Genomic DNA, 19400 nt, shown 5'->3' with positions numbered 1-19400 from the left:
GAGGATCATATGGTAGCCCATGACAAACTCTGGGATCTGTCCTGTAATTACTCATTAAAGAGTGCTTTGAAAACTATTGTTTTTTTATTTCTTTGCTTTGTATATATGTTATACTAGCCAATAAAAAAGTTAAAAGAAAAAAATAAGGTTCCTACTGACAATGGGTTCACATCCACAGGAATGGCTTAAATTTAAGAACATGTTTTCCTGGGTTGCATAGCTCCAAACCATCACAGAATCTAAATATAATTTATAAGTTGTATCAATCAATATCATGGTTATGATATTGTACTATGGTTTTGCAAGATGTTATCATTGAGGGATCTGAGTAACATGGTATCTCTCTGTAATATATCTTACAACTACATGTGACTATAATTATCTCAAAAAGTTTAATTTTTAAAAAGATGATATAAAACTATATATATAATATTTTATGTATAAGTACAAGTATAAAAATTTAACAGTGATTGGCTTTATTAATAGAGGAGTTATATTTTATGGGTGATTTCTGATTTCATCTTTACATTTGTTAATATTTTTCAAATTCTTTACTATGAACATATATCCATTTTATAATTTGAAAATACAATAAATGTCATCTTTAAACATGAAAAAAAGCGGTTCTCTGGGGGTGACTCTTAGGCATAATCTTAAGTAGGCTTAGCTACTTCTTTCCCAGAAATAAGTTTCATAAGGGCATTCCCCAAGATCAAGAGCCTTTCCCCTCAAACTGGCAGCCCCCAATGCTTGAGAGACTATCAGGTCTTCCCCAAGTGGGGAAGCTTAATATTTCCACCTTTTTCCCCAGTTCCCCAAGGGAACTCTGCAAATACTCTTTAGTCTTCTGCCCATCTTACTTCTGGATGCATCAAGGCTTCACACCAACCTGGTCAAACCCACAAGATCTCACTCCCTATTCAGGTTTCCATGTAATTATGGTGTTCAAATAAACTGACCATACAAATTAAACTAGATCGTGTGCTACCAAAAACATAAATTTTGCACAAAATATACCTTCTTTTGATCTCAAACAGAAATTGAAGTTTTAAAATTAAGTCAATATCATTCTCTATCCTTTAGTCTGATTTACCTTAGTCCTACCCAGATCAGTGTCATTCATATCTCTAATTGAAGTCTGACCACTTTTCCAGTGTTTTAACAGTTGCCATAAGGGGTAATGCTGACTTTCACAGCTACAGAGCTCTAGTTCTGTGTCACACAAATACCTAAATTCCATGGAATGACCAGCTTATATACAAACAGCTCAGCAACTCAGAATTTAGAAATAACAGTTACAACTCCGGAATAGATGCGACTACTGGAAGAGCTAATAATTTAGGAACTTTTACAATAGGCCTTCACCTGATAACCTACATTCTTGAGTTCAATTCTCAGAGTTTGCACATTATAGTTAGTCCATATTAGTGAAGGATTATATTTGTCTTTTCATTTCTGGCTCATTTCACTCAGCTTTCTGAGATGCATCACCTACTTGCATGCCTCATGACTTCATATCTTTTTGCAGCCACTCAATATTCTATTTATGTTGGGAGGTTTTGATTACAGATTTAATCTCTTAACTAGAGATTGGTTTGGTCTGCTTTTCTGTTTCTTCTTGAGTCGGTGTACTTAGTTTGTGTTTTTCTAAGAATTTATTTCATCTAGATTATCTAATTTATTACTGTACAGTTGTATATACTATCCTCCTATAGTCCTTTTCATTTTAGCAGGGTCATTAATAATATCCCCTTTATAGTTCTGATTTTCATTATTTATACCCTCTCTCTTTTTTTCATTGTCAGTGTAGCTAAAGTTTTCAATTTTATTGATCTTTTCAAAGAACCAACTTTGGGTTTTCTTGATTCTCTCTATTGTTTTTTTGTTCTCTATTTCATTTATCTCTGCTCTAATCTTCGTTATTTCCTTCCTTCTGCTCACTTTGGGTTTAGTCTGCTCTTCTTTTTCTATTTCTTCCTTTTAAGATTAGGTCTCTGTTTTTAAGTCTTTCTTCCTTTTTAATGTAAGCATTTAAAGCCCTAAATTTCCTTTCAGTGATGCCTTCTCAGCATCCCGTATTTTGGTATGTTGTATTTTCATTTTCATTCCTCTCAAGATATTTCCTAATTTTGCTTCTGATTTTATCTTTAACCCTTTTGTTGTTTAAGAGTATGTTGCTTCAGGATACCTACATGGCTAAATAGTGAAATGTGACCCTGCCATAAAGCATACCACAAAAAAAGAGTGTGTTGTTTAATTTCCACATATTTGTGAATTTTTCCTTTCTCCCTCTGTTATTGGCATCTAGCTTCATTCTGCTGTGATTGGATAAGATACATTGTATGATTTCAATATTTTTTAATTTAATGAGACTTGTTTTCTGACCTAACACATGATCTATCCTGGAGAATGATGCATATGCTTTCAAGAAGAATGTGCAGTCTGTTATTGTTGAGTGAAGTGTCCTATATATGTCTGTTAGGTCTAGTTGGTTTAGAGTATTGGTCAAGTCTTGTGTTTCCTTGCTGCTCTTCTGATTAGATGTTCTATCCATTATTGAAAATGGTATATGAAAGTTTACTGTTAATGTAGAAATGTCAGTTTCTCCCTTCAAATCTCTCAGTATTTCCTTCAAATATTTTTTATTAAAATACTGAGTTTATTTCACAAGTATATTCTTGTCTCTCCACCATTTCCATTTGTGTGACCAACACTACGACCATGTCCTATCATGACATTCCATACATACTTAAAACCAAGTAAAGGGTGGAGTTCCATCTTTAAAACCTAAAAAGGCATTTTGGACAACATGTTCTTGGCAAAGGAAGCTGAACAACATTTATCAGACATGGTAGGGAAACTTCACACTCTGCATTATAAAAAGGATAGCCAGACAGCAACTGTTATAGAAGTGAAATTAGATGGAAAATTATAAATTGCTTAAACTTAAACTTAAATTTTCTTAAAGAGACTTCCTCCATTGCCAGACATCTTCAATCCAGAAACAATTCTTTACATAAGTGATTAATTTCGTTTCTACTTTGGGTAGAAAATTACCTTTTTCTATACTTACTTGCATCTTTGTTTTAATATCTTCTATAGAACTAAGTCCTTTCTGTGTAATAGGAGGTTTTTCGCAGGATTTTTTGACCTTTTGATCTTGGTATTAATGGTTTTGAGTCTTTTCCCATCTGGTTTGAATTCTGTGCATTTTTGCCTGGAGTATCTCATATAGATTTCTCCACTGCAGCTTTTTTTTTTTTTCCATTTCTTCATCATCAAAATCATCATCTTCTCTTCATCAAGTGAAAGCAATTTTACTTTATCTGTGGAACTTGCTACCACTTCCAGGGGCAGATCGCTCTCCAGATATACTTAAGAGTTTCACATCCTCCCCTTCATCTTATGATTCTGCATCTTCTTCCACAACTACTAAGTGCTGTCCACTAATTTGCACAGGCCCTGAACCACACTTCAACCATAAGAACACAAGTAGTATTATCTCCAAGTCTCAAAGGGAAAATGGCTGTACAAACATTTTCAAGGTGAACTGGCCAGCCTTCATAATTCATTGCCTCTCCTTCAATATCGTGCAATTTATCCTTTGCACCAGCCCCTAAACTGTTTTTAAAGATAACTGTTGCTCATTTTCATCATTATCCATCTTAAAGTGAAAATCTTTGTTGGCCTTTAGTTCACAACCAAAAAAAATAGTTCTGGGGCCTCAGGTAGCTCATGTCCATGTCCATAAAATCTTCTATGGGGTGGTGGCATACACTTAGGTGGGAGAGAAGGTGGACAGAGAAAGACAACCACTGTTTCAGAGAACAGTCATGCAGACAAAAATCACACCAGGGAGCCGCTTCATTTATTTTGGGCTCTGCTGCTAGTTGCATATATATTTATAATTATTATGTCTTATTGTTGAATTGACACCTTTATCAGTATGTAGTGACTGACTTTGTCCCTTATAACTTTTTTTACTTACAGTCTATACCCCAGCTCTCTTTTTTTTACTACTTGAATTGTATATTTTTTTTCCATATTTTCACTTTCAACATACTCATGTTTTTGAATTTAAGGTGAGTCTCCCACAGACAAATATAGTTGAGTCATGTTTTTGTATCCATTCTGCCAATCTCTACCTTTTCATTGGAAATTTTAATCCATTTACATATAAAGTCATTACCAATATATATAGGACTATCTTAGCCTTTGTACATCTTACAGTTTTTTGTCCCACAATTTTTCTATTAATGCCTACTTTTATATTTATTTGATTTTATCAAATGTACATATTAAGTGCCATCTCTTTTCTATCTGGATATGTTTTTCATCTATTTTCCTTGTGGTTACCATGGTATTAAAATTTAACATCCTAAAATAGTACAATCATGTTTGGTTTGACACCAACTTGATTTCAATAGCATACATATATGCTTTTCCTATATGCCTCTGCTCCCCACCTTTTCTTGTTTGTGTTAACACTTATATCTTTGTACATTGTATGTCCATTACTTTTTGGGGGAGGGGGGTTGCATGGTCCAGGAATCGAACCCAGGTCTCCTACATGGAAGTCAAGCATTCTACCACTGAACCACCCATGCACCCTATCATTATTTTTTATACATTTATAGGAACAACTGGATTGACATACCAAACAATACAATAATATATATAATTGCTCAAATGGTTTATGTCTTTTCCTTTCAGTCTAAAGAGCTTCCTTTAACATTGCTTGTAGGGCAGGTCTAGTGGTGATGAACTCCCTCAGCTTTTGTTTATCTGGGAATGTCATAATCTCTCCTTTTTTTTTTTTCCATGGGCAGGCACTGGAACTCAAACCTGGGTCTCTGGCATGGCAGGCGAGAACTCTGCCTGCTGAGCCACCATGGCCAGCCCTCTCCTTAATTTTTGAAAGAAAATGTCACAGATATACAATTATTGGTTGCCATTTGTTTTCTCTAAACACTGGAACATTTCTGTCCACTGCCTTCGTATGGAGGTAACTCCATAGTTTCTGATGAGAAATCTTCACTCAATCTAATTGGGGCTCCCTTGTATGTAACACATTGCTTTTCTCTTGCAGCTTTCAGAACTCTCTCCATCACCTTTGCAGTCAATGATGTGACCAGTATATAATGGGGTATATTTTTCTTCATGTATATCCTGTTCTCTGAATTTCTTTGCTGTGCATTTTCATGTCTTTCGGTAAGTTTTGGATGTTTTCTGTCATTATTGCTTTGAATATTCTTCTGCCTCTTTCTTTATTCTCTTTCTGGGACTCTCCATATGGACATGTTGGTACACTTGATGGTGTCCTGGAAGTGTTTCATGCAATTTTTGCTTTTTATATTTCCTTTTACTTTCTGCTTTTCAGCCTGACTCATTTCAATTGTCTTGTCTTCTAGTTAACTAATTCTTTCTTCTGCCAGCTCCAATCTGCTGTTGAAACCCTTCTGAGAAATTTTCATTTCAATTATTGTAGTCGTCACTTCCACTAGTTCTGTTTGGCTCTTTTTTTAAAATTTCTGTCCCTTTACTAAGATTCTATATTGCTCACTCATTGTTTTCCTAATACCCTTCAGTTCTTTCTCTCCATTTTCCTTCATCAACCGAGTGTTTTTAAGATTTTTTTTTTAAGTCTTTATTTGTTATGTCCACATTCTGGTCTTCTTCATTGGTGTTTTCTGGATTTTTTTACTTCCTTTGGATGGGCCATCGTTTCCTGTTTCTTTGTTTTCCTTGTACTCTTTTGTTGCACACTGTACATTTTTATATTTTAATACGGTAACTCTGGTATTTATTCCCTGTGATGCTTGTTTCTTGATTTTGTAACCACCTGGTGAGCTTCAGCCCTCCTATCAGGAAGGTAATGCAGTATGTACAGTCCTCCCTGTCTCTTCTGGAACTATGTCTTGTCCTGGACTTATGCTTGGTAGTTGTTTTAGTGTTTCCCAGTTTATAGGATTCTTAATGCCCCCTCTATTTCCCAGGAGACAGATGTCCCTCTTCCAGGTGTTTAAAGCAGGCAAGCCTTTGCTCCATATTTATGCCTCTATAGTTTCTTACACTCCTTTTGTTGTCTCAAGCTGCCTTTGCCTAGTGGGCAAATTCGTGGGAGTGGTGGGGGGGGGGGGCGTGGAGTGGGGCATGACAGAGAGGAATTTCCCAAGATTTCCCAAGTCAGTCTTTCCCAGCTGAAACAGGGCCAGGGATCCACAAAGTGCCCTGGGGAGGGGATCAGGAAGAGCACCAAAAGCTTCCTCTGCAGCTCCCCAAAGCTGAGCTTCCTTAACCTGCCCAGCAAATGTAGCCCTTCAACTAACTGTCCCCAGCAGCCCTGATGAAGCTTAGCCCTGATGAAGCAAGCTCACCAGCAAGCTCACCAGAGGTTGGATTCCATGGCAGCCTGCTGTGAGAGTGGGTAACTACCATGCCGAGAGAGCAATGTATTGGTCTTTACCTTAATTTACCAGCCTCTTCATCACACTCTTCCTTGATGCTCTACAGTGTTTACTGGCCTCCAGAGTTTAAAATAGTTGGTTCAGACTATTCCTGCTTGTTTAATAGCTGTTCTGGTGGAAGGACTGAATCCTGGAGCTCCCTATTCTGCCATCTTCCCACAATTCTCTGACTATATAAACATTTTTAAGTAAATAAATTAAAAATATTGTGCACATAAAAATCCATCTTATTATCTTGGAAATACTCATATATTCATTGAAGTAAGGGATACATCACTTACATAAGCGTCAGTATGTAAAGTATTTGCATAAAATCAAACACGTTTAATCTCCCCATATTTGTTAAGCCAACATTTGAGAATGAATACAGAAAGTGTAAAAAACAAAAAAGCCTCTACTCCTTTCCTCAATTTACCATTTAACCTGAATAGTAGACATTTCATGTAGATAATTGTTTATCTTTTAACCAATGATTTGTACAGGCAACACTGACTAAAACCATCAAGTAGCTGCAGAAATCCTCTCAGGTCAGAGCAGCCCCAGCTGCTAGGACTCAAAGAATGATATGCATGGAAAGAAGCTAATGCTTCTATTGCTCTTTTCCCTTTGCTCCGTCAGTCTTCACAGTCCCTAAAATAGGTTAGTAATAGACTAAACTCAAGTCTTGGGATCAAGTAATCAAGTTTTTTCTATTCTGAGAATAAGACTCAGATTTATAAGCCATGAGCCTATTATATGCTTAAATGATGGAGTTCCTTTTTAAAAAAAAAAAAATTTTAACATGGGCAGGCACCGGGAACCGAACCCGGTCTCTGGCATGGCAGGCAAGAACTCTGCCATTGAGCCACCGCTGCCCTGGAGTTCCTTTTTAATGCACCATTTTTTCATTAGCTGCCAATGCTAAAGAATGTATCCCCCCAAATCATAAAGGAATCAATGGAAAGTCGGGGGGCACTTAGATGGGAGGTTGGGGCAGCAAAGAAAAAAAGAAAGATAAGCCTCTAAGAGATATCAGGAAAAGAAACACAATGGCCAAAAAACTATGAACAGTTGTTTAGCTTCAATTCTTACAAAAAGAAATGTAAATCAAAGCAACAAGATACTTTTTTCACTTATCAGACTGCAAATGTTTTTAAGCTTCTAGTCTAGCACGGTGTAGAGAAATAGGCATTCTCAGACACTGTTGGTGGAGGTATAAATTTTAAATAACATTTGTGTATGCACATGTCCTTTAAACCATTGTTACCTAGCTGGAAATTTGCCCTAAGATATAAAAATAAGCCAAGACACATGTAAGAATGTTGTCTCAGCTTTGTTAATAGCAAACAACAATATTTTCAAATTATTGGATTAATTATGATAGATACATAAAATGGAGTACAATGCCACTGTTAAAATGTACAAAGAAATTTGTGTGGGCTGATATGGAAACATCTGCATATGTATTATCAAGTTGGTTTTTAAAAAAGGTCACACTAGAAGTGTGACCTAAATGAAGAAAGCCTACTAAAGCTCCTCCCCCTCACTAATTACGATTTAAAAATTGGAATAAAATATGAAAGTCACTCTCTTGGAACTGTGAAAAATTAGTAATAGTAGCCCAACTGCAGAAGGGAACCAAAACTTAAAGAATGACCTATAATAGGCATGAGTTTCACAGCTTTGTTTCCTCCTTTACCACCAGTTTTGACCAGTTTTTGTACTGGGCAGTGGGCACAGAGAGGAAATCCTCTGAGAAATCCCCGTCTTTCTGGCCAGAGGACAAGGAAAAGGGATTCCAGTGAGTTGAAAAGTATGGGAGGAATTTCAACTTTGTTTTTTTATTTGTTTGTTTTTCTCTTGTTTTAGGTTATTAAAGTCTCTGGAACAGAGAAGAAAAAATGTTGATGCAGAAAGAAATATTTGAAGAAAGAATGATGGAAACCTCCCAAATTTGATGAAAATCCTAAATTTAGAGAGTCATGAGGCTCAGCAAACCCCAAACAGGATAAACACAAAGAAAACCATGCACAGGCTCATCACAATCAAACTGCTATTAAGATAAAGAAATAAATCTTGACAGCAGCCACAGAAAAATCACACATTACATATAGGAGGACAAAAATTTGAATAATTGCAGAATTCTCATCAGGAAACATGGAAGTCAGAAAGTTGTGGGACATCTTTAAAGTATTGAAAGTGGGCAGGCCACGGTGGGTCAGCAGGCAGGAATGCTTGCCTGCGATGCCAGAGGACCTGGGTTCAATTCCCGGTGCCTGCCCATGTAAAAAAATAATAATAAATAAATAAAAGTATTGAAGGTAAGAACTGTCAGCACAAAATTCTATAAAGACATTTACAGGTGAATGAAAACTAAGAGAATGTAAAAACAAACTTAAAAGAATAGAAAGTATGTTCTTGGACCAATAAGAAATTTAAGTAGATCTCAATATTGGAAGAAATAAATCTGGAAAATCTACAAATATTTGAAACTTAGAAAATGCACTTCTTAATAATCCATGGGTCAAAGAAGAAGTCTCAGGGGACATTAGAAAATATTTTGAACTGAATTAAAGTGAAAGTTCAAAATATCACAACTTGCAGGATGCAGGTAAAGCAGCTTTCAGAGGTAAATTTTTGTAGTATAAAATTCTTACATTAGGGAAAAGAAAGGTCTCAAATTATCAAAGAAAGAAAAGAGCAAAATATATCTAAACCAAATAGAAGAAAGGAAAACAAATCAAAGAGCTAGTAAAAAATAAAATTAGAGAAAATCAATAAAACCAAAAGCTGGTTATTTGAAAATAGTAATAGAATTTATAAAGCGCTAAACATATTGATGAAAAAAAAGAGAGGAAACAGAAATCACTAATAACAGGAATAAGAGAAATGACACCACACAAAACAAAGACATTAGAAGGGATAATACAGACATTGAAATGATAAGGAAATATTAAAAACTTTATGCCCACAAATTTAGCAATGTACAGCAAACGAACTGATTCCTTGAAAGACAGAAACTAAAAAATCTCACTCAAGAAAAATAGATATCCTGAATAGCTGTATATCTGTTAAATAAATTGAAAATCTTTCCACAGAGGAATGGTTTCGTTGGCGATTTCTACCAAGCATTTAAGGAAAACATTACTATACTAAGTCTTTCAGAAAATGCAGAAGACATTTCTCAACTCTTTTGAGGCCAGCATTGCCCTAATGTGAAAAACAGAAGAAGATCTAATAAGGAAAGAAAACTACAGACCAATATCCTTAAGATGCATGAATCCTCAATAAATATTAGCAAATCGATTTATGCAATATTTAAAAAGATAATACAGGACAGGCAGAGTTCTTACCTGCCATCCCAGGGACCAAGGTTCAATTCCCAGTGCCTGCCCATGCAAAATATAAATAAAAATGAAAAGATAATACATCATGACCAAACTGGGATTTATCCCAGTAATGAAAAGCTGGTAGAGTATTCAAAAATAAGGTATAGCCAAATGAATGTGGGTGGGCCTTAATCCAATATGGCTAAAGTCCAAATAAGCAAAGGAAATTTTTTTTTAATTGAGAAGGGACATTTATTCTTTTTTAAAAAATCTTTATTAAGAAATCTTCCCACACATCCAGTAACATCCATAGTTGTATATTCATCACAATATCAACAGTTCAGAATATCATCACATAGTTGTGTATTCATAACCATGATCATTTTTTAGAATATTTGCATCACTCTAGAAAAAAAGAAAAAACTCATGCATCCCATATCCTTTATCCAACCCTCTCATTGGCCACTAGTATTTTTTTACCCTTTATTCTCCCCCCAATATTTATTTATTTTTATCCCCATATTTTTACTCATTTATCCATACCCTGGATAAAAGGAGCATCAGACACAAGGTTTTCACAATCACATTGTCACATTGTAAAAGCTATATTGTTATGCAATCATCTTCAAGAATTAAGGCTACTGGAACACAGATCAACAGTTTCAGGTACTTCCCTCTAGCCACTCCAATATACCATAAACTAAAATGGGATATCTATAATAATGCATAAGAAAAACTTCAAGGATAACTTCTCAACTCCGAAATCTCTCAGCCACTGAAACTTTATTTTGCCTCATTTCTCTCTTCTCCCTTTTGCTCAAGAAAGTTTTCTCAAACCCATGATGCCTGGTCCCGGCTCGTCCTGGGAGTCCTGTCCAACATTGCCAGGAAGAGTTCAATATTTCCTCCTTTCTCCCCAGTCTCCCAAGGGGACTTTGCAAATACATTTTTCTTCTCCACCCAAATTACTCTGGGACATGTCAGATTATCACACTAACCTGGACAAACCAACAAAATCTCATGCCCTGTTTAAGATTCCATCTAAATATGGTGTTCAAATAAATTGACCATACAAGTTAAGTTAGATAATGTGCTTCTCACAATATAAATTTTGAACCAAATAAACATCTCTCCCTTCAGTCTCACATAGAAGTGTGAAGTTTGAAAGTATGGACCACATCATCCCTAACCCTGGATTCTGATTTACCTTAGGTCTGTCCAGATCAGCTTCCTTCATAAGTCTAGCCAGAGTTTGATCACTTTTTCAACTTTTTTAACAGTTGCTGTATGGGGTACTGCTGGCTTTCATATTTTAGCGCTCTAACTCAGAGTCTCAGGTGTCATATAAATACCCAAAATTTCAGGGATTAACTAGGTTATACAGAAATAGCTTGGTATCTCAGAATTTAGAAATGACAGTTACAACTCCTGAATATATGTGACTGCTTACAGTCTAGGACCCTATACAATAGGCCCCAACCTGATAACCCATGCTCTCGAATTTAATTCTCTGAGTTTGTATATTATAGTTATTCCATATAAGTGAGGCATAATATTTATCTTTTGTTTCTGCCATTTCAGTCAACATACTGTCCTTAAGGTTCATTCACCTAGTTTCATGCCTCCAACCTCAACCCTTCTTGCCTGCCACTCAGTAGTTCCTTATTTGTGTACACCACAGTTCCCTCTTCCATCCCTCATTCTTTGCACCATTTGGCCACCTCCATCCATGATGAAGTGCAAACACTGTTGCCATAAACATCAGTGTAAAAATGTCCATTTGTGTCCCTGCACTCAGTTCTTCCAGGCATATGTCTAGCAACAGGGTTGCCGGATCAGATGGCAACCCCACCCCTCGCCTCCTGTGGAACTACCACACTGCCCTCCAGAGGGGCAAGCTAAGGAAATTGAACACAGAAAGAGAAGCCTTGAAAAGGAGCTAGAACCTGGAGGTCAACAGAATCTGGAAGAGAAAGTAAAGAACATTGCCATGTAATGGAAAAGCCAAGGAACCAGCCAGAAGATATTAACCTCAGAAAGAAGTACACCTTCTAGATCTGAAACAGTGAGCCAATAAGTTTCCATTGTTTAAGCCAAACCACTGTGTGGTATTTGTTTTAACAGCTCAGAAACTAAAACAGTCCCATGCAAAATAATTCAGAATAGAAAATCCAGAATTAGACCCACTTTTGACCTTGGAACAGACAAAAGAATTCCTACATATGAGATCAATGCATCTCTCATAAGAGAAAAAAATGCTGATTTGGTCTTCATCAAAATTAAAAATTTTTTCTATGCAAAAGACTGTTAAAACACTAACAAAGGTAAGTCACAGGATGGGAGAAAATATTTGCAAATCACATATCTGACAACAGAATTGTATCCAGAATATCTAAAGAACTCTCAAAACTTAGCAATAAGACAAATAACCCAACTTTTTAAATGGGCAAATGTTTTAACAGACACCAAACCAAAGAATGTAGACATAAGACAAAAGGGCAGATGAAAAATGCTCAATATTATTGGCATTTAATATTAAGAGGATGCAAATTAATACTACAATAGGTTACAACTACATACCAGTTAGAATAACTGAAATTATTTTTTTTAAATACCAAGTGCTGTCAAAGATATCAAGCAACTGGAACTCTCATGCATTGCTGGTGGGAATTCAAAATATTACAACCACTTTGTAAAAGTTTGGCCCATTCTTATGAAATCAAATATACTTAAAACACTGCAATTCCACTCAAAAGTTTTTACTTAAGAGAAATAAAAATCCATACTCACATAAAACCTATGATGCTACGTACAGTAGCTTTATTCATAATTGACAAAAGCTTGAAATAACCTAAATGTCCTTCTGAAGAATTTATCCAACTGGTGTATGGATAAACAAACTGTGTTCCATCCATACAATGGAATACTATTCAGCAATAAAAAGGAATGGATCAGGGTGGGCAATGGTGGCACAGAGACAGAGTTCTCACCTGCCATGCCGGAGATCCAGATACGATTCCTGGTGCCTGCCCGTGCAAAAGAAAGAAAAAGAAAGAAATGGATCAATGATACATGTAACAAGATTGATGAATCTCAAATGCATTAAGATTAATGAAAGGAACCAATCTCAAAACGCTACATCCTGGGCGGGCAACGGTGGCTCAGTGGCAGAGTTCTTGCCTGTCACACTGGAGACCCGAGTTGGTTTTTACATGGGTGCCTGCCCATGCATTAAGCATTAAGACTACATGAATTTTTAGAATCACTGAGGAGTCTAACAACTCTGGGGTATAGAAGTAGAAACCTCAGAAAGTTTACTTTTCTTTATCAGAAGATTTCCCCTTAGCAAGTGAGCAGGTTGGTTGGTAAGTGCCCTTTTCCTTCCTTGACTCGCACATAGATTTAACTCTTGGTTTAATGTCTCCAATGTGAAAAAATTGTTCCTAGCGTCTATAAATAAAAATCTCTGCTTTGAAGAAATCTGGGAAACATCACCACATAAACTCCTAAAACAAATAAACTGATAACTGACACAAATTCCACAAGACTGGTTGAAATTTTCATGAATGGGAACTCTGAAGACAAAGCCCCAGAGTAATACCTTCTCAAGGAAACTGAGTTTCTGAGTCTGAAACTCTGTGTTTTGCATTGAGTTCTCTTACAAGGACAATTTTGTGACTAGGTTTTGCTCGAGTCTAATCCAATGATTTCCATTTTGTTTTTCAATGGAGTGGATTTTAGTAAGTTACTGCTAATGCTCATTGCTATAAGCAGTGCCATTGGATATTGTTTTCCCCAGTCCAGTTTCCTTTCCTTTTTGTTTTTTTATTTAATAAAACTTGCATTTTTATAATAGACATTTTCAGATCAGCATTATAAGAAATGTAGTAAAGAAGTGTGATGAGTATGAATTTTATTATATCTATTGTAATAGTTACCATTTCACCATTTTTATGTGCCAGGAATTATATTAGCTACTTTAACCAATCTGCAAATCTAAGAGACAAATATTGCTATCCTCATTTCACAAATTGAGATAACTGAGGCGTGGTTAATATAATTGACTCATTCAAGATCAGCTGATTGATAAGGGTCAGAGTCAGGATTCAAACTCATGTTTACGTGACTCCAAAGTTAAAAAAAAATTATTGTTAAAGAAGAAATACAAGCACATAGTAAGATTTCAAAAGTACAGAATGGTATAAAATTAAAAGTAAGTATCCTCTTTCTCACTCTACTGCTCCAGTTGTTTTTCAAACAAATAATACTATGTTTATGTGTCTATATTTCTATGTACATAAATGTGATCATGTACAGTTTTGACCCTTGAATTTAAAAATTTATTTACTTATTTTAAATTTACGTGCAATAAAATTTACTTATTTTAAGTAAATTTAGACTACTTATTTTAAGTAATTTAGACTACTATTCATGTAGTCTTACTGCTTCTGATTCTTGATGCTTTATTTCAATATATGGAATTCAATACACTCTAAGAAGCTGCCATTTTTAACATAAAGCTTAGACCTTTATGTTGTGCTGTAATTATTTCTGAGTTAAATGTTGGGAGCATTTGTATGCCTAATATTTTCCTTTTAAGTCCTCCTGAAATTATTCCTCTGTATTTATGATTTACTGACTTACTAGTAATCTACCTGTTTCTATCACCCCCAAGAAGAATTTATAGGTTAAATTAAATGATGAATTTTAAAAAATTATTTTTGATCTATTTGGATAATTCTTTAATATCCAATACTATGACAAATAGCTAGTTTAACAGGAGAGTTTTAGTCTTTGGGAATGCAGAAACTCATTTAGAAATAGAATACTGATGAGTAGTCAGCAATAAAATGAAATGTCATTAAATAATTCCACCTATATGCTGAATTGGGGTATATTGACCTTACATCCCCATGGAAATTTATGTCTAAATTTCATCCTGTTCTGATGGTTCCAATATAAGGATTCTCTTGGGATTACACTGGCAGATGTTAACCACATTTGTACACTCAGAAATCCATTAGATTAAGTTCAACCATCCACTTGAATGTAAAGTTTAATTTTCAAATAAAAAATTATTTCTAAAATAATTTACACAACTTGCAATGCTTTTTCTTTGAGAAGAAGCCTAGTATTAACAATTCTTTGTAAAGAAAGCACAAAATACATATCCTGCTCTATAAAGTTGATTTTATACCAATACAATGGGATTTTGATGACATAAGAATGCCTAGTCTTCACACCAAGACAGGCCATATGGTCAAATAACACAGAGCAATTTTTTCTGCTATAATTGGAGGCATTCTCCACTGAAGGATTTCATAGTACTGAAAGTTCCTGGTTACAAAGCATTTTCTTATCCTACAAAGATATGTAAGATAGGGAAAATTTCATGCACCAGGTTGAGAAGAAGGCAGATGAACACATAATCTTGAGCCATGATATAAGACAGAAGACAAAAAAGAAGTCCCTACATACCAGACATTGCTAAAAGTAGTGTAATGGGTATCTATGATTATTGCATCTCCTATATTCTTGCCCTTTCTGGTAAAAGAAGTCTGATTTTCCTCACAGACTCTCCCATTCCCCATTCTCAGTTCATGTAGTTTGGATGAGCCTGACCCAAACCCAGATCCAGCAGTGAGCACGTGACCCAGGACAGACTAGTCAGAGTCAGTGGAATTCACTTCTTATATTTTGGTTACAACTATTGGAAAAAGTCCCCTTGAATTGCTGGAGAAACAAAAGGCAAACCTTGAACTACTGACAGCTATTTTATCACCGTAGAAAGAGCCTGTTCAAAAATGGAATCAATACAAAGGAAAGTAGAATCAAGAAAGAAAGACTAAAACCTAATCTTATTGGTTTCCTTTGAGTCCCTGAATCAGTCCATGCCTAAAGCCCTAGCTTTTCAGATCTGGAGTCAATGAATAGGTGTCCTAAAGAATTAGCTAAGAAACACTTATTAAAATGTCTTTAAAATATCTGAGAAGAGTTAATACTACAGACAAATATCTCATGTTTTAATCCACAATCCCCACTCCCTTTTTTGAAGACTTTTCAGTTCTGTTCCAACAGAGAGAATCTCTAGCAAGCATGCTGCTTTGTGCTAATATCCTATTGTTTATTTCTTAATTCAGGTATATCTCTACTTAAAACAGATATGTTAGAGTATTCAGAATTTCTTCATTCATAAGGATCTCTGGAGAGAATAATTTTTTTCATACATAAAGAGAACTTTACAGATTAACAAAAGTGTCAGAAAAGCCCATTATAAACCTTCATAGGTTATTTACTGAAATGAATGTTATAAATATTAATAGGGAAAAAATTAAGTGAAAATTCATAAGGCTATCTTTACATCTTCCTCACCTCACCTAGTATCTGGAATTTAATAAATAGTGTTGAATGAATAAATAAATGAATGACAAAAGAGATGAATAACTGAATGAAAAAAATAATAGAAAACCATTACCTAACATCTGACTCTTGGATTTTTTCCTTCTAACATCATTTCTTTCTTGATTCAGTTTCTTTCAAGTAAGGTATAAATTACAACTTGGAATCACTGTATATTATTTATACAAATCTGGGGAATATACTAACACTTTTACAAATAATCCACTCTGTGGTTGAAGAAAACACCATGCTCTCACAGATTCTGCAAATGATATACTTCTCATTGCTAGTAGGAAAATAGCTAGAATCTCCCTTATTTTATTTTTCTTTTCTTTTGTTATTAGAACTTTTAACAAAGGAAAGTAAATGATAAATTTACATGGCCCAAGTTCCATTTGGAACATTTTAGTAAGTATGAGATTTTGATTTATTCTGATCCTTTCACAAATTAGAAATATATGTTATAACACACATTGTTGCCATGGAAATAGAGCTTCCCCATATTCTACAGCCATTCATTATGAATACTATAAACTGACAATACAAACACTAACCATCAACCTCTCCAAAATGAGAACACTGAGAATTTTCAGGCCTGAAACACAAACACCTGACCTCCATACTTTATGAGATCACAGAGTGGTGTCTGCCATTCTAAAACCACAAAGACAAGAAGCAGAACTCTCATCTTCTGACTGCATCTGAGCCGATTTCAGTCAAATCCTTCCCTGTGCTACACTATATGTGAGCAAACTCTCCAAAACATTGACATGCGGTTCCTATTTTTTTTTTTTTTTGGTACATCGTCTCAGAATCCAACCTGGGTCTCCGCATGGAAGGGTGAGCATTCTACCACTGCACCACTCATGCACCTGACATGAAGTCACTTTAAAACTCAGTCATAGTTTTGGTTTCCTTGGCTGTTTAAGCAAATACCATGCAATGGGTCAGCTTAAACAATGGGAAACAATTGTAAGCTAATGCTCACAATTTTGAAGCTAAAAGAAAGTCTAAATCAAAGTGTCACTGTAGTAATGCTTTCTGATGCTGGCTGCTCATAATCCTCACTCCTGGGCTCCTCTGCCATATGGCAATACATATGGCGGCCTCTCCTGGCCTCTCCCTTCACTTTCAAGTTCCTTTGAATTTCAGCATTTTGCTTCCTGTGGCTTTCTGTCTGTCTGAATTTCATTCTACTTTTAAAGGACACCAAAAATAGGTTTAAGACCCATCCTGATTGAGGTGAGCCACAGCTTAACTGAAGCAACCTCATCAAAAAGTCCTACTTACAATGACTTCACAGCCATAGGAATGTATTAAGTTTAAAAACATGTTTCTGTGGGGTACATATAGCTCCAAACCACCAGTCATTCATAGAATCATGAAATTGTGTCTGTATTATATGCCTGCTGGGAAGATCCTATGCTCTCTACATTTTGGTATTTGATCAATGCAAAATATTAATTAAAATCATCACAACTATTTGAAGGAAAACAAGGTGTCTTGTTACCTTTTCCCATAGGACTTCAGTATCCTACAAAATATCAAACTAGTTAGTTCTCTTAGTAACCTTGTAAAAGAGATTGGCTCTGGTTTCCCCCACTGTAGAAAAAAGAAACCAAAGTTACTATGCCTAACAGAAATTTTTTTTCAGTGCAAGTTTTTGTTTGTTTGTTTGTTTGTTTGGGGGGGGTGCATGGTCTGGTAATTGACATGAAAGGCGAGCATAGTACATTAAGTTTTAGTTTTTATTTTCTGTCAATACAAGTAATTTTTTATTTTTTGTAATATTTTTATTGTCAAATCTTAACAAATAAACATACAAACATTCTTGCCAAACATTCTATATATGGTGTACAACCAGTGGCTCACAGTATCATCACATAGTTGTGTATTCATCACCATAATTATTTTTTTGAACATTTGCATCTCTTGAGCAAAAGAAAGAAAAAAGAAAACACTCATACATAACATATCCTTTACCCCTCCCTCTCATTGACCACTAGCATTTCAATCTACTCAATTTATTTTAAACTTTGTTCACCTATTATTTACTTTTATACATATTTTTCATTCATCTGTCCATATCCTAGGTAAAAGAAGCATCAGACACAAAGTTTACACAATCACACAGTCACATTGTGAAAGCTATATCATTATACAATCATCTTCAAGAAACATGGCAACTTGAACATAGCTCTACAGTTTCAGATACTTCCCTCTAGCCACTCCAGTACACCATAAACTAAAAAGGCGTATTTATGCAATGTGTAAGAATAACCTCCAGGATAACCTGTTGAATCTGTTTGAAATCTCTCAGCCACTGACACTTTATTTTGCCTCATTTCTCTCTTTCCCCTTTTGGTCGAGAAGGTTTTTCTCAATCACTTGATGCTGAGTCCCAGCTCATCCTAGGATTTCTGCCCCACATTGCCAGGGAGGTTTACACCCCTGGGAGTCATGTCCCACATAGAAGGGGAGGGCAGTGAATTCACCTCCCGTGTTGGCTTAGAGAGAGAGAGACCACATCTAAACAACAAAAGAGGTTCTCTGAGGGTGACACTTAGGCCTAATTTTAAATAGGGTTAGCCTATCCTTTGCAGGAATAAGTTTCATAAGGCTGAAACCCAAGGTTGCAGGCTCGGCCTATTGACTTGGTTACTCCCACTGCTTGTGAGAATATCAGGAATTCTCAAAATGGGGAAGTTAAATTTTTCCTACTTTCTCCCCATTCCCCCAAGGGGACTTAGCAAATCCTTCTTTATTCATTGTCCAAATCATGCTGGGATTTATCAGGCCTCACACTAACCCGGACAAACCAACAAAATCTCACTCACTATTCAAGATTCCATCTACTATGGTGTTCAACTAAACTGACCATATAAGTTAAATTAGGAATCCTATTGTCAAAATATAAATTTTGCACCAAATATTTCTCCCTTTAGTCTCACAAAGAAGTTGAAGTTTTAAAATATGGATGACCATCTGTTTTCAACACCCTGCAATACTGACATTTCTTTGTTCTTCCTCATGCAAAAACATTTTTTAATTTGTACATTTAATTACCATCACTGGTACACTTTAGGCATTCCTAAATCATGCCATCTCAGACTTTATCATCTAACTTTCCTTCTGATTTCATACATGCCCCCAGCCCTTCTCCCTCTGTCATTCTCACATTCAGCTTCATTCAGTGTATGTATATTATTGTGCTATAATCAGGTAG

The 19400-nt window shown here is 35.5% G+C and overlaps 1 protein-coding gene and 1 pseudogene across 9 annotated transcripts in view; both read right to left on the bottom strand.

Annotated features, from left to right (window-relative positions):
• XKR9 (XK related 9) overlaps positions 1 to 19400 on the bottom strand; it is a 512237-nt gene that overhangs the window by 345790 nt on the left and 147047 nt on the right. The window lies entirely within an intron of this gene.
• LOC143685713 (nucleophosmin pseudogene) lies at positions 2904 to 3896 on the bottom strand (annotated as a pseudogene).

This window comes from Tamandua tetradactyla, chromosome 6 (genome assembly GCF_023851605.1).
Source record: "Tamandua tetradactyla isolate mTamTet1 chromosome 6, mTamTet1.pri, whole genome shotgun sequence".
Taxonomy (NCBI): Eukaryota; Metazoa; Chordata; class Mammalia; order Pilosa; family Myrmecophagidae; genus Tamandua; species Tamandua tetradactyla.
Note: the sequence above shows the minus strand (reverse complement) of the source record. Positions and strands in the feature narration are given on the sequence as shown.